Source organism: Apium graveolens, chromosome 2 (assembly GCF_009905375.1).
Source record: "Apium graveolens cultivar Ventura chromosome 2, ASM990537v1, whole genome shotgun sequence".
Lineage (NCBI taxonomy): Eukaryota > Viridiplantae > Streptophyta > Magnoliopsida > Apiales > Apiaceae > Apium > Apium graveolens.
In genome coordinates, this window is record NC_133648.1 from 144,171,710 (window position 1) to 144,186,664 (window position 14,955).

Consider the following 14,955-nt stretch of genomic DNA (forward strand, 5'->3'; position numbering starts at 1 on the left):
TATGAGTTGGTTGTTCTCCTTTTTTAATAATTTCAAGGTATCAAATCAGGGAAGCAATCAGATAAGAGCCCATTCATTTCCATATATCTTATACCCCTTATTGGGTCCATTTTGCCTTCATTGGTCAACAAAACTCCAGTTACCGTTGCATACTATCTTATTCGTAACTTCACTTCTAGTCTTCCATACTGGTAACATTCCCGTCATCATCTCTTACGATTACTAAGTATAACAAATCTGTCCAGTAATCATCAGATTTATTTTATAACACAAGGTCGATTTATATCACATTACTTCTATACGTATCATGTTTGATCATAACATCATCATCTAATTTTTAAGAAACTCTTGATTTCCAATCCTCTCCAATTTATTTAAAGATCCATCTAGCTCACTCCATAAGATAATCGTGGGTGGCATACTCATTGGTAGCTCCATATAACCTGGTAGCAGCTATCCTTTAGAATAACTAAATTCTCTCTCTAGGTTTCTTCCCACCTTTCTTAATACCTCGTATACTCACCATATGCTGTTGTTAGTCGCTAAACACGCGGTAATAATACACGCAAGTATACGAGTTCGCAAGTAGTATAGAATCTTTTCTAGTTCATTCCCACAGAGACTGTATTGGTTAACTAATTAATTCACACACTTAATCAAAAGTGTATGGTTATTATTCAATGCTAAGACGATAACAAAGTGAGGATGTTTATAACTAAGAATTAAACTAGTAATTATAACTATGAGAATAAGATTGATTGAATTAATAACTATGACAAACATGAGATTCTAAATTCATTAAATACTTTATCCAATAGCCTTATTGATCTTAACCTTAGCATACAATGATGATGACACTAATCAGATAACATGAAACTGATAAACGCCAATTTTCGTTGCACAAGTACCATACTACCAGACATCCACAAAAGAGATAGAAGCTTAATAGACACCAATTATATTGAGACCCTATATGTCGACAACATAATGATTTAAGCACAAGTTATCTATCTTGATTACATAGGGCAAGTAAGATGGTTAAAATTACCTACGAATCATGCATAACAAATACATGAACCTATGCTAGCATGGCAAGTTCTAAATCCTTAAATTCACTTTCGCTTCATTAAGAATTAACACACTATCTTATAAGTTCGCGATGTTCATGAATACGCACAACCAATACTAGGATATCATACAATCACCACATACTAAGACATCAATCAATTTAACTAAAGAAATACATAAATAAATCCGCTAGAACCCCACGATAATGATTAGCCCATAATCGGACTCATCATCAACGTGGGTTCTGATGAAAGCATGGTATATAAAATGTAGTCTTTTGATAAGTGGCATTTTATACCACTTAGAGCGTCTCATAACGGCTTGAATTGGTGTCTTGAACTCGAGTATTTTGTGTATTTGATGCATTTTCGAGTGTTTTTGCATTTCAGGATATAACTTGCTTAGATGGGTGGATTTTATCAAAATAAGCTTAAGGAAGTGCTTGGAATTAGTCCCGGGTTGCTTAGATGGTATAACTTCCGGTTGTGTTTCAGGTACTCTAGCGAGCGTTTATGCAAACACGTTCTCGCACTCGCAAGAGAAATCTGGATAAAGCTGAGGAGACAGATACAACTCTTGACTTTTCGGAGAAGATAGTTTTTGAAGATTCAGATAAAGAGAGTGAAAAGAAAGAACCTGAAATAATGGGTGATCGTGTAGTTCAAGCTGATCCAACTCTTATGGACTTCTCTCGGCCTAAAATTGATGACATTCAGTCAAGCATCATTCATTCGGCTATTCAGGCCAATACTTTTGAAATCAAGCCGGGCACTATCCAGATGGTGCAGAATTCTGTTTCTTTCGGAGGTGCTGCGACTGAAGATCCCAACATGCATATCAGGAATTTTGTCGAAATTTGTAGTACTTTCAAATATAATGGTGTTACTCATAAGGCTATCAAGCTGAGGCTTTTCCCATTCTCTCTGAGGGACAAAGCTAAAGACTGGTTACATTCTTTACCAGCTGGGTCCATCACTACTTGGGAAGATCTTGCGCAAACATTTCTGGTGAAGTTCTATCCAATGGCCAAAACTGCAGCTATGAGGAGTGCTCTTACTCAGTTTGCGCAGCAACAAGGAGAATCTATGTGCGAAGCTTGAGAGCGCTACAAGGAGATATTGAGAAAGTATCCACATCATGGTATGCCTGACTGGATGGTGATCACTGGTTTCTATAATGGTTTAAGGGCCCAATCTCGGCCCATGCTCGATGCAGCTTCTGGAGGTGCCTTGTGGGCCAAAAGCTACACTGAGGCCTATAATCTCATTGCGACTATGGCTGCAAACGAGTATCAAAACTCAACTTAAAGGATGATGCCTGGGAAGGTAGCAGGTTTTCTGGAAGTTGATGCAGCTATAGCTATTACAGCACAGCTTCAGGCGCTGTCTATGAAGGTCGATTCTTTAGCCAACTATGGAGTAAATCAAATAACTAGTGTCTGTGAGCTTTATGTAGGCTCTCACGCTACGAATCAGTGTTTTCTTGTTAACAAATCTGTTCAGTATGTGAACAATTTTCAGCGACCGCATCAGCCTGTGCCCGCTACTTATCATCCTAGTAACAGAAATCATCCCATTTTCAGCTGGAGTAATAATCAAAATGCTGTTCAGCAACCATATCAGCAAGCTGCAAGTAAACAGTTTAATCCACCTGGATTCCAGCAACCTCAGCAATTTGCTCAAATGCAATCATATCCTCAACAAGGAGGTGCTGCTTCACCTTCTAGTGCTGATTTTGAGGAGTTAAAGCTGTTGTGCAAAAGTCAGGCTATTTCTATCAAGACCTTGGAAAACCAAATTGGACAAATAGCCAATGCCTTGCTCAAACGTCAACCTGGCACACTTCCCAGCGATACTGAAGTTCCAGGCAGGAAGGAAGCTAAAGAGCAAGTCAAAGCTGTCATCTTAAGGTCTGGAAAAGTTGTTGATGCTGAAAAAGCAAAAGATGGAGAAGTTGAAGTTAAGGATGAAGAAGAAAAGAAAAGGGAGAAAGAGGGAGAACCAAGAAAGACTACTGTTGAACACACTATGCCTGAGGGTAATACAGGGGAAAAATATCTCTATCCTCCACCACCTTTTCCTAAGCGATTGCAAAAACAAAAGTTGGACAAGCAATTTGGCAAGTTTCTGGAGGTGTTCAAGAAACTTCACATTAACATACCTTTCGCTGAGGCTCTAGGAAAATGCCTAGTTATGCAAAATTCATAAAAGGTATTCTTTCAAGAAAGGTGAAACTGGATGATCTTGATACCGTTGCTCTGACAGAAGAGTGCAGTGCCGTGCTATAACAAAAGTTACCTCCAAAGCTTAAGGATCCAGGTAGCTTCACCATTCCTGGCATCATTGGCGACAAGTGCCTTTGTGATTTGGGAGTAAGCATCAATCTGATGCCGTTGTCTATCTTCAAAAAGCTGAATTTTCCTGATCTGAAGCCCACCTACATGTCTCTACAATTGGCTGATCATTCGATTACATACCCACGAGGCATCATGGAGGACGTGCTAGTAAAAGTGGACAAGCTCATCTTTCCTGTAGATTTTGTCATTCTAGATTTTGAGGAAGATAAGAAGATTCCCATAATCTTGGGAAGACCTTTCTTGGCTACAGGCCGTACCTTGATAGATGTGCAAAAAGGTGAACTCACAATGAGGGTGCAAGATCAAGATGCGACATTCAATGTGTTCAATGCAATGAAATTTCCTACGGAAGATGAGGAGTGCTTCAAGGTGGATTTGGTCGATTCTGCAGTTACTTTAGAACTTGATCATGTGCAAAGATCTGATGCCTTAGAAAAATTCTGCAGTTACTTTAGAACTTGATCATGTGCAAAGATCTGATGCCTTAGAAAAAGCCTTATTGGGGGATTTTGACAGTGAAGATGATGAAGGCAATGAGCAATTACAATATTTGAATGCTTCTCCTTGGAAATGAAAGCTAGACATTCCATTTGAATCTCTGGGAAATATTGATCTCAAGAATGCTGAGGGAAAACTCAAACATCTATTAAGGAAGCACCTACTTTGGAGCTTAAACCATTGCCTGAACACTTGAGGTATGCTTTTTTAGGTGATGCATCTACTTTGCCTGTTATTATTGCATCTAACCTTTCAGGTAGTGATGAGGACAAGCTCTTGAGGATTCTGAGTGAATTCAAATCGGCCATCGGATGGACTATAGCAGATATAAAAGGGATCGGCCCTTCGTACTGCATGCATAAAATTCTGCTAGAGGAAGGTAGCAAGCCAACTGTTGAGCAACAATGAAGGCTTAATCCTATCATGAAAGAAGTGGTGAAGAAAAGAATTCTAAAGTGGTTGGATGCAGGAATTATATATCCTATTTCTGACAGTTCTGGGGTGAGCCCTGTGCAATGTGTACCTAAGAAATGAGGTATTACTGTGGTAGCAAATGAGAAGAATGAGCTCATCCCTACTCGAATAATCACATGATGGAGGGTATGCATGGACTATAGAAAGTTGAATAAAGACACGAGGAACGATCACTTCCCTCTTCCATTTATTGATCAGATGCTTGACAGGTTGGCTGGTCATGAGTATTATTGTCTTTTGGACGACTATTGGGGATACAATCAGATTTGCATTGCACCAGAAGATCAAGAGAAGACTACTTTCACTTATCCATTTGGCACATTTGCTTTTCGCAGAGTTTCTTTTGGCTTATGTGGTTGTTGTGGATAAAAAACTAAGTTTATTACTTGCTGTATTTAATACTAAGATTCGGGAGCTCAAGGCCTTTAATGGCTGCTCTCGTGTTTCGTGACTCAATCTGCCTTTACGAGATGCCTACGTATCTCTGTGAATTAGAGAATCAAGCCAAAAAACGTAGTTCTGATTGGTGGGGGTGAGACCCCTTATATAGATGTTAGGAGTCCTTGAATTGGACTTGGTATAGGAGACTTGGTGGGCAAGTCTCATAATTAGAATGGACTTTGGAGTCCTAGGTAGTAGGAAACTGATTCCTTATCCTTTTAGGTCCCCTTGAGGCTAATCTTCAAGGATTTATATCCTTATCGGGACTCTTTTCAACATCTGATTTGTCCCTTATTAATTAATTACGAAATTAATTAATAATCAGGGCTTTTGGGCCTTTTTTATTCCATCAGGCCTGATCTGGTCCATCAGGCTTAACCTTTCTGGTCTGAGTATCATATATCTTTTTATTGGGCCTAGCAGCCCACAGTTTGTACAATTAATGCAGTATTTAATTATACAATCATAATTTATTTATCCCTATCATTTACCCCCCAACTTTTGGGAAACATTGATTAAGTTTCGCAGAAGTTAAGTCTATTTGTTCCCTTATAGGGTTTCGTTTTTCCGTAAAGTGTGGAGCGACCTACACATTTACAATGAATTTTTCCTTTTATGCAGGAATTATCTTAATTTCCAGGAATTTTTCCCTTATTTCCGGGATTTTTCCCTTATTTTCTGGATTTTTCCCTAATTTTTTGGGATTTTCCCCTAATTTTCTGGAATTTTTCCCTAATTTTCTGGGATTTTCCCTAATTTTCTGGGATTTTTCCCTAATTTTCTGGGATTTTCCCTAATTTTCTGGGATTTTTCTGGGATTTTTCCTTATTTTCTGGAATTTTCCCTAATTTTCTGGGATTTTTCCTTATTTTCTGGAATTTTCCCTATTTTCTGGATTCTTCAAATTTCCAGCCCTTTTTTCGACCAGGATCCTAGTCGAAATTTCGACCTGGATCCTAGTCGAAAATAGGGGCCAGCCTTGTCATCCTGGTCGAAGGAATTCGACTAGGATCCACGACCTGGAATTCGACCAGGATCCTAGTCGAAAATTCGACCTGGATCTAGGTCGAAAATTCAACCTTTTTTTTTTTTAGCTTCTTGTCATGAGCCTATCGACTAGGATTTTGACTAGGATTCTAGTCGATATTTCGACCTGAATCCTGTTCGAAAATTCCTTGATTTTCTTGTTTCCTGGTCGAAGGATTTCGACTAGGATCCACGACCTGGAATTCGACCAGGATCCTAGTCGAACTTCGACCTGGGTTTTTAATCCCCATTTTCTGAAAGATGCTTGGTTTATTCGACCTCATTCCTGGTCGAAGATTTGACCTCAATTCAGTCCCGTTATTCCAGCTATTTTCGGGTGTCTGCTCGAAAGATTTCGGGCAGGATTCACGACCTGGAATTCGACCTGGATTCTGGTCTTTTTTACCCGTTATTTTCGGGTGTCTGCTCGAAAGATTTCGGGCAAGATTCACGACCTGGATTTCGACCTGGTTCCTGGTCTTTTTTACCCGTTATTTTCGGGTGTCTGCTCGAAAGATTTCGGGCAGGATTCACGACCTGGATTTCGACCTGGTTCCTGGTCTTTTTTACCCGTTATTTTCGGGTGTCTGCTCGAAAGATTTCGGGCAGGATTCACGACCTGGATTTCGACCTGGTTCCTGGCCTTTCACTAGCCTTCTTTATTTAGCTTTAATTTAGGGTATTGTATTTTCCAAATCCTAATTGGATTTGGGCCTGGCCTTTTTGTTGGGCCCTATAAAATTTTACTGAGCTTCTATTATTGGGCTTTTCAAATCTCATTGGGCCTCTTTTATTGGGCCTTTTCAAATCTTATTGGGCCTCTTTTATTGGGCTTTATCAAATATTGTTGGGCCTCTTTATTGGGCTTTGTCAAATATTATTGGGCCTCTTTATTGGGCTTTGTCAAATATTACTGGGCCTTCTCATTGGGCTTTATCAAATATTGCTGGGCTTAATACACCCTATTTAGAATGCCCTAGAATTCCTAGGTATATTCTGGAATATTCTTTTTCTAGGCCTCTTCTTATGGGCCTTTGTTCTTAATGGGCTTTTCGTCCCTTCAACTTCTTTTTGGCCAAGATGAACGTGGCTAGAAAGTCCAATGATTTTCCTATTCGATCGAGGTATACTTCCTTAATCGACATGATCAACACTCGAGGGGACGAGTATCCGTCTGATGCGCATCTGGACGCGCACGATCATATCAGTGCTTTACGGGATCCCAAGGAGCTGGAAAAGTTGAGCAGCTGCTTCAAAATCAAGGAGACTTTTAAGCTGGTTCTTGCGGGTCCGGCCGACAGGGCCTGTCAGTGGAAGAAGGACGCGCTATGCGTCTATAGGGATACTCTGAGGGCAGGTATTAGACTCCCTTTTCATCCATTCATTCCTTTGCTACTGGCTGATGTGGGCATCAGCCCTTGCCAACTTCCCCCTAATTCCTGGAGGTTGATTCTGTGCTATCTGTCGCAATGCGCCAAGCACAACGTCCCCACATCTGTTGCTGTCTTCAGGAAGATTTTTCAGTTCAAAAATAGCCCTGATAAAAGTCCGGGTTGGGTTTCTATCAACCAGCGCCCCACTATCCCCCATATCGTGAATGGGAAGTCCATCCCTGACAACAGCTTGGGGTGGAAGAAAGATTTTTTGTTTGTTATTTGGGAAGGTGGAGATTGGGGCTCCCTGTTTCGATCATCCTTTGGGCTGGCCGTAGACGGGAGCCCGAATGACATAACTTTGTCTGAGGAGGAGGCTAGAGGTTTCAACCTCCTTACGCAAGACAACGGCACTTCCCATTGTTGGGACCTTATCCGGGAGACCGTCCTGGTAGAACGCGGCCTTTCGCCCGTTAATAAGAAAAGTAAGTTCCCTTTCTTATCTCCTTTATTTCCTGCACTTTTATTTCATTGATTTTCAACTGACTTTGTTTGTTGCAGTGGCTGAGAAGATTGAGGAGGCTACCAAGCCGAAGGACCTGGAGACAACCAGGATGAAGAGGGCCAGGAAGATCTTTAAGGACCCTCGACTGGGTGACCGCTTCCCGGAGTTCCTTCTTCAGGCAACGGAGCCAGATGAGGAAGGCCCCAGCCAAGTTCTGCGCACCAAGCAGAGGCCAGGTGCCTATTTTCAACCTGCTTGGGGGATCCGGGGCAAGGACTCAATTGTGGGCAGCACGGCCCTGTACAAGGAATGGTCTAAGCATTCCATTTCCCCGGTGGATTATCAAGATTTTGTCCTTCAACAGGACTTGGAGGGGAATGAGCTGTTTGGAGCCCAAGCTCTGGCGATGGTACGTACTTTACTTATGCTTTTTACAATTCTCTTTTCTTTCTTTTCTAAACCTTTGCTGTTTTCTCTTGCAGGCTAACACCCATTTTCAAGGGGCAATTCACCAAGCCAAGGCTTGGAAGGTTGGCCTGGAAGATGCCAACAAGAAGTTGGAGGAGGCCAATCAAAAAATTGAGGCCCTTGAAGCTCAATTGGCCTCTTCCACTTCTGACCTGGAGACGGCCCGGGCTGAAAATGTCATCTTGAAGGCGCAGAAGGAAAAAGCCTTTGATGGCTGGATGGACACTCAAGAATTCAAAGACTTGATGGTGGAGCATGACGCCCTTCTTCATCCTGCTAGCTATAAGGAAGGCTGGGACGCTGCTGTGGAGGCCATCCAGGATGAGTTTCCCGAGGTCCTTGAGCAGTCGCCCTTTCCTTGCCCAGTGCGGGTTCCAGAGCTTGGAGGTGTTACTGAAAAGCTTGCTGGCATGATCAAGGATGGAGAGGAGGAAGATTCCTCCGAGGAGGAATTCGAGCCTGTCGCTAAGAAGGCCAGGGTGGAAGAATCTCCCAAAGCAGCGCCTCAACAGCCATCATCTCCTGCTGAGGGAACTTCTACAGGGACTTCGGAGGGGACGACCGAGACGTCCGAAGAAACGACTGAAACTTCCGAAGAGACTTCGGATAGTGGTTCTGAGGAATCTCAGCCTTCCAAGGCCTAGCTTTTTGTATATCTTCTTTTTGAACTTTATTTATATCAGAACTTGTTACCCTTCGGGGTTATGTTTTATACGTTGCTTTTCTTGCCTTTTTCTGTTTTAACTTTACAATCTTAATATGCATTTGAACCTTAAACATCCTTGGATTGAAATAATTTCAAGCTCTTTAGTATGAAGTCTTGTTTTTCAAAACCTTACACAGCATGGGTTCGACCCTAATCAATAATAACTAAACATTGTAAATCCTACTGGAATATAAAATTCTACGCAAGCAAAGCTTCCAGGTGCTTTTAAACCTATTTGTCACAATGACAAGTGAGGATCGTACTTAGCCTATCTTACACGTAGTAAACCTTCAGGTTTTGTGCATGCCAGGTCCTCGGGACTTCAAAACCATCCATAGTTTCCAGCTTGTAGGTTCCTCTACCCTGAACGCTCTTGACTCTGTACGGCCCTTCCCAATTTGGGGCGAGCTTTCCTTTCTGTCCAACACCAGAAGCCTCTATTTTTCTCAAAACTAGATCACCTTGTTTAAAAAACCTCTCTTTAACCCTTAAGTTGTAGTAGAATGAAGCTTTTTTCTGATATTCTACTATCTTTGCATGTGCTTTATCTCGCACTTCATCGATTAAATCCAGGGCTAACTTCTGCCCTTCTTCATTTTCTTTTTCATCAAAAGCCTGAATCCTTGGAGAGGAATGTGATATCTCCACGGGAACTACTGCTTCTGCCCCATATGCCAACATGAAAGGAGTTGCATCTGTCGTGACTCTACAGGTAGTCCTATAGGCCCATAATATGGGAAGTATCTCATCCACCCAATTATTTCTTGACTTTTCGATCCTCTTCTTTAGTCCATCCAGGATTATCCGATTTGCTACCTCCGCTTGCCCATTGGCTTGCGGGTGAGCCACAGAGGTGAACCGTAACTCAATTTCATTTTCTTCGCAATACTTCTTGAATTCCTCGTTGTTGAATTGTGTTCCATTGTCAGTGACGAGGATACGGGGAATTCCATATCGGCACATAATGTTTTCCCACAGGAATTGTGCAACCTGCTTAGTTGTGATTTTGGCCAAAGGTTTGGCTTCGATCCACTTGGTGAAATAATCAATGGCTACAATCAGAAACTTCCTTTGTGCTGTGGCCATAGGAAAAGGCCCTAGAATATCCATCCCCCACATAGCAAAGGGAATAGGTGAGTTGATAGAGGTCAGCATCTCGGGGGGTTGTCTGGCGACTGGTGCATGCTTCTGACAGCGATCACACTTCTTTACATATTCTTTGGCATCAGCCATCATTTCTAGCCAATAGAAGCCTAAACGGGTTATCTTATGAGCCAAGGCCCTGCCCCCCAAGTGTTGCCCACAAATACCTCCATGCACTTCCTCAAGAGCTAAGCGTGCCTCATCGGGCCTGAGACACCTCAAGTAAGGAACCACGAAAGATCTTTTATATAGAATCCCATCTATCAAAGAGTACCTCAGTGCTCGAACAGTTAACTTCCGTGCCTCAATTGCATCACTTGGCAACCAACCGGTCTGAATGTGAGCCTTGATGGGATCAATCCATGACGTCCCCAAGCCTACGGGAGCCACAAGCTTAACATCTATGCTTCGTGTCTTCAAAACACGGAAGTACACACTTCCTGAACTTTCTTCAATCTCAGATGAAGCAAACTTTGATAGCGCATCTACTTTAGCATTTTCTTCCCTTGGAATATGTTCAACATGGCATTCATTAAATTGGGTCATCACAGCCCTTACTAGGCGAACATACTTAGCCATCGTATCATCCCTTGCCTCAAATTCTCCCTTTACCTGGGATATGATCAACTTCGAGTCTCCACGGACCTTTAAGTTTTTGACTCTAAGTGTCCTAGCTAGACCAAGGCCAGCAATCAGGGCTTCATACTCTGCCTCATTGTTTGTGGTTGGGAAGTCTAGCTTCATGGCATACTCAATTAAGAATCCATCAGGGCTTTGCAAAACCAACCCTGCTCCACTGGAATTTGTTTTTGATGCTCCATCAAAATAGAGAACCCAATATTCTTTCTCCTTGTCCCCATTGTCAACTCCCTTATCTTGAGGTAGGGTATCTTCCTGCCCCCCGACTTCTTGGTTGGGTATGGTACATTCCACCACGAAGTCAGCTAGTGCCTGGGCTTTTATAGCCGTACGTGGCTTATACTTGAGATCGAACTCTCCCAACTCTATTGCCCACTTAATCAGTCTCCCACTTGCCTTGGGACTGTGAATGATATTTCTCAGTGGCTGATTTGTTAGAACTTCAATTTGGTGAGCTTGAAAATAAGGACGCAGCTTTCTTGAAGCCATTACCAAGGCTAAAGCGAATTTCTCAATGGCTGAATAATTCAACTCAGCACAATGCAAAATTTTGCTGACATAGTATACGGGTTTCTGGACTTTCAGTTCCTCCTTAACCAACACGGCGCTCAAGGCGCTCTCTGAAACAGCCAAGTACAAGAATAAAACTTCATTCAGAACTGGCTTGGCCAACAACGGGGCCTGGCCCATATACTTCTTTAACTCTTCAAATGCCTTCTGATTTTCCTCACTCCATACAAAGTCTTTGATGTTCTTTAGTGACTTGAAAAATGACAAGCACTTGTCTCCTGACTTGGAGATGAATCGTCCTAACGCGGCAACCCTTCCTGTGAGCTTCTGAACATCCTTGACAGTTTTGGGGGGTTCCATGTCCAGGATTGCCTTTATTTTATCGGGATTTGCCTCAATTCCCCTTTTCGAGACCATCAATCCCAAGAATTTTCCAGATCCTACTCCGAAAGCACACTTCGTCGGATTCAACATCATCTTGTGGTACCTCAGGACCTCAAAAGCTTCCCTTAAATGGGCTGTATGATCAGTCTTTACTAGACTCTTGACTAACATGTCATCAACATAGACTTCCATAGTCTTACCAATAAGATCCTTAAAAATTCTATTCACCAACCTTTGATAGGTGGCTCCTGCATTCTTGAGACCAAACGCCATAACAAGATAACAATAAACACCAAAGTCAGTGATAAATGATACCTTTGGAATGTCATCCTTATGCATTTTGATCTGGTTGTATCCGCTAAACCCATCCATGAAACTCAGCATCTCATGTCCAGCGGTGGCATCAATCAAAGTATCAATTCTAGGCAGCGGAAAACAGTCTTTGGGGCATGCATCATTCAGATCGGTGAAGTCTATACACATCCTCCACTTTCCATTAGCCTTCTTCACCATTACAGGGTTTGCTAACCACTCCGGAAATTGAATCTCCTCAATGAAACCAGCCTCTAAGAGCTTTTCCACTTCCTGCTTTATAGCCTCTTGTCTTTCCGGGGCAAAAATTCTTTTCTTTTGTTTCACTGTCTTCCGGCTTGGATCTATGTTTAGCTTGTGAGTAATTAACTTCGGGTCTATGCCTGGCATATCAGCTGCTGACCATGCAAACACATCACTATTTTCTTGCAAAAATTTCACTAACTTCCCTCTAAGGGGCTCCTCTAATGTGGCTCCAATGAAAGTCATCCTTTCAGGATTCTCGGGGTCTAAAGGAACCGAGACCAATTCTTCTGCTGGCCTTCCTCTATTCTCATCATTTTCTCGAACATCCATATCTTCAATAGGAATAACCTGCCCCCCGACTCCATCTGCCCTCAAAGAGGCCACATAACAGCTTCTAGCCATTTTTTGATCTCCTCTTTCTTCTCCAATCCCGTTTCGGGTGGGAAACTTCATGACTGAATGGTAGGGAGAGGGGACTGCCTTGAAGGCATGTATCCCTGTTCTCCCCATGATAGCATTATAAGTTGAACTAGCCTTTACCACCACGAAATCCAGCATCTGCGTTGCTTGCCTTGGCTCCGTACCTATGGTGGTTGGCAATTTGATTATCCCTTCCACAGAACATTCTACTCCAGCAAATCCATATATCGGCATGTCGGTTGGTGTTAACTGGGAGTCGTTATACCCCATCCTTAGAAAGGTGTCGTGGAGCAAGATATCCACAGAAGCACCATTATCCACAAGGACCCTCTTAACCGGGCTATTTTCTATTATTGGTGTTATGACCAGCGGGTCGTCATGGGGAAACTTCACACCCTCTAGGTCGGAATCATCAAAAGCCAATGTTACTTCTGTCCTGGCCCTCTTCGGGGCTTCTCCAACAATATGCATAACCTCTCTAGTATATGCCTTTCTGGAATTTTTGGACAATCCAGCAGCAGTTAGACCTCCAAAGATCGTGTTTATCACAGGCCCTCGAGGTCTCGGCCCTCCATAAATGGTGTTTATTACTGGTCCTCTAGGCTGGGGGTTTCGCCCCTGATCGTCTTGGTCCCTCCTACGATCTTCAAAGTTCTTCCTTCCATTATTATTTCTGTCCCCTCCATCTCCAGTATACTTGTTCAATCTTCCTTTTTGAATCAAAAACTCAATTTCATCTTTCAATTGCCTACACTCATCGGTGTCATGGCCAACATCTTTGTGAAACCTGCAATACTTGCCCTTATCTAGCTTGGCGGGATCAGCCTTCAAGGGCTTAGGCCAGCGAATATCTCTGTCTTTCTCAATCTCCATCAAAATCTGACTTCTGGGAGCATTCAGCTTAGCGTATTCAGTGAACTTTTGCCCAGGTCCTCCCTTCTTGGGGGTTGAATCAGGGTTTTGTTCGGTTCTAGGATATTTGTCCTTAGCGATATACTCCAAATCAGTTTTTCGTTTCTTGCCTCCAGTGGGCTCATTACTTACTACGGTCTTCCTCATACTTTCTTCAACCTTGATATACTTCCCTGCCCTCTCTTGGAGCTGCAACATGCTCTCAGGGGGTCGTTTGGCCAAAGACATCTTGAAAAACTCATCCCTAGTTCCTTGTTGCAGTGCTATCATGGCTACCTTATCATCAAGGTCTGGGACTTTTAAAGCCTCCTTTGTAAAACGATTCAGGTAATCTCTTAAGGATTCCTTAGCTCCCTGCACAAGACTCATAAGAGATGCTGAACTTTTCTCATGGACTCTTCCACTGATGAATTGCTTAATAAAAGCCTGACTTAATTCTCTGAATGATCCAATAGAATTTGGGGGTAGGCGACTGTACCATCTTTGAGCCATACCCGACAGGGTTTGAGGGAAGGCCCGACATTTTATAGCATCATTCACGGGTTGCAGCAGCAGTGCATTAGAGAACGTCCTAACATGATTAGCGGGGTCTCCTGTGCCATCATAGGCTTTGATAGTGGGCATCTTGAATTTCCTTGAGATATGGGCATTCATTATCTCTTCTGTGAAGGGTGGAGTTGGATCATCAGGATCTCCAAGGGGAAGGAGATTGCTTGGATCAGTTCTTGGGACAACAGCCCTTCTTCTTACCGGACCATCCAGGTCTATGATAGGAGGAGGATTTCTCCCCCTAGGAGGCATGTGGGGTCTGGTGGCTTGGTGAGCCTCCAAATCACGCCTCAGCCTTTGGATTTCAGCCTCATGAGCCCTGATCTTTTCCTGCACTTCTTGGGGATTCGCCCCTGGGGTGCTTTGGGGGCGTTGCCTTCCATCGGCCATTGGCTCTTTTCCAGGACGCCTCCTTCTCGGGGCCAATTCATCATCCGAAGATTCGGAGTCTCTCTCAGTGTATGGACCAGAAAATTCCCGATCCTCAGGGATAGGATCCAAACCTCGTATATAGGGGGGCGACCACCCTCGTGCTTCGCTTCGCCCAGCATATCCGCTTCCTCCAACCTCAGGGTGAAGGGGCATCCCATAAGGGGGGTTAGTAGTAACAATAGTTGAATATTCATACCCGACGGGTCGAGAATTCACAGGTATATGTATTTGTTGAACTTGAGGATTCGTACCTTGAATCGGGGGAGTTGTCCCTTGTAGCTGGGGTTGAGTTGCCCCTGTCTGGGCTTCCTCCTGAGTAGATGCATAAGTTGAATGGGGAGGAACCTCCACGGTTGATGAAATCACCTGCGTTGTCTCTAATGGTGTTCCTTCCTCTAGAGCTCCAATTGTTCTCCGTGTTCTCGCCATGGTTGTTGTTGTGCTTCCTACAGACGGCGCCAAATGTTGTGGATAAAAAACTAAGTTTATTACT

The 14,955-nt window shown here is 43.0% G+C and overlaps 1 non-coding gene across 1 annotated transcript; it reads right to left on the reverse strand.

Moving 5' to 3' along the window:
• Positions 1-2,105: 2,105 nt before the first annotated feature.
• LOC141709905 (small nucleolar RNA R71) lies at positions 2,106-2,212 on the reverse strand. The gene has a single exon (XR_012570459.1). It is a non-coding gene; the product is annotated as a small nucleolar RNA R71 (small nucleolar RNA).
• Positions 2,213-14,955: the final 12,743 nt, after the last annotated feature.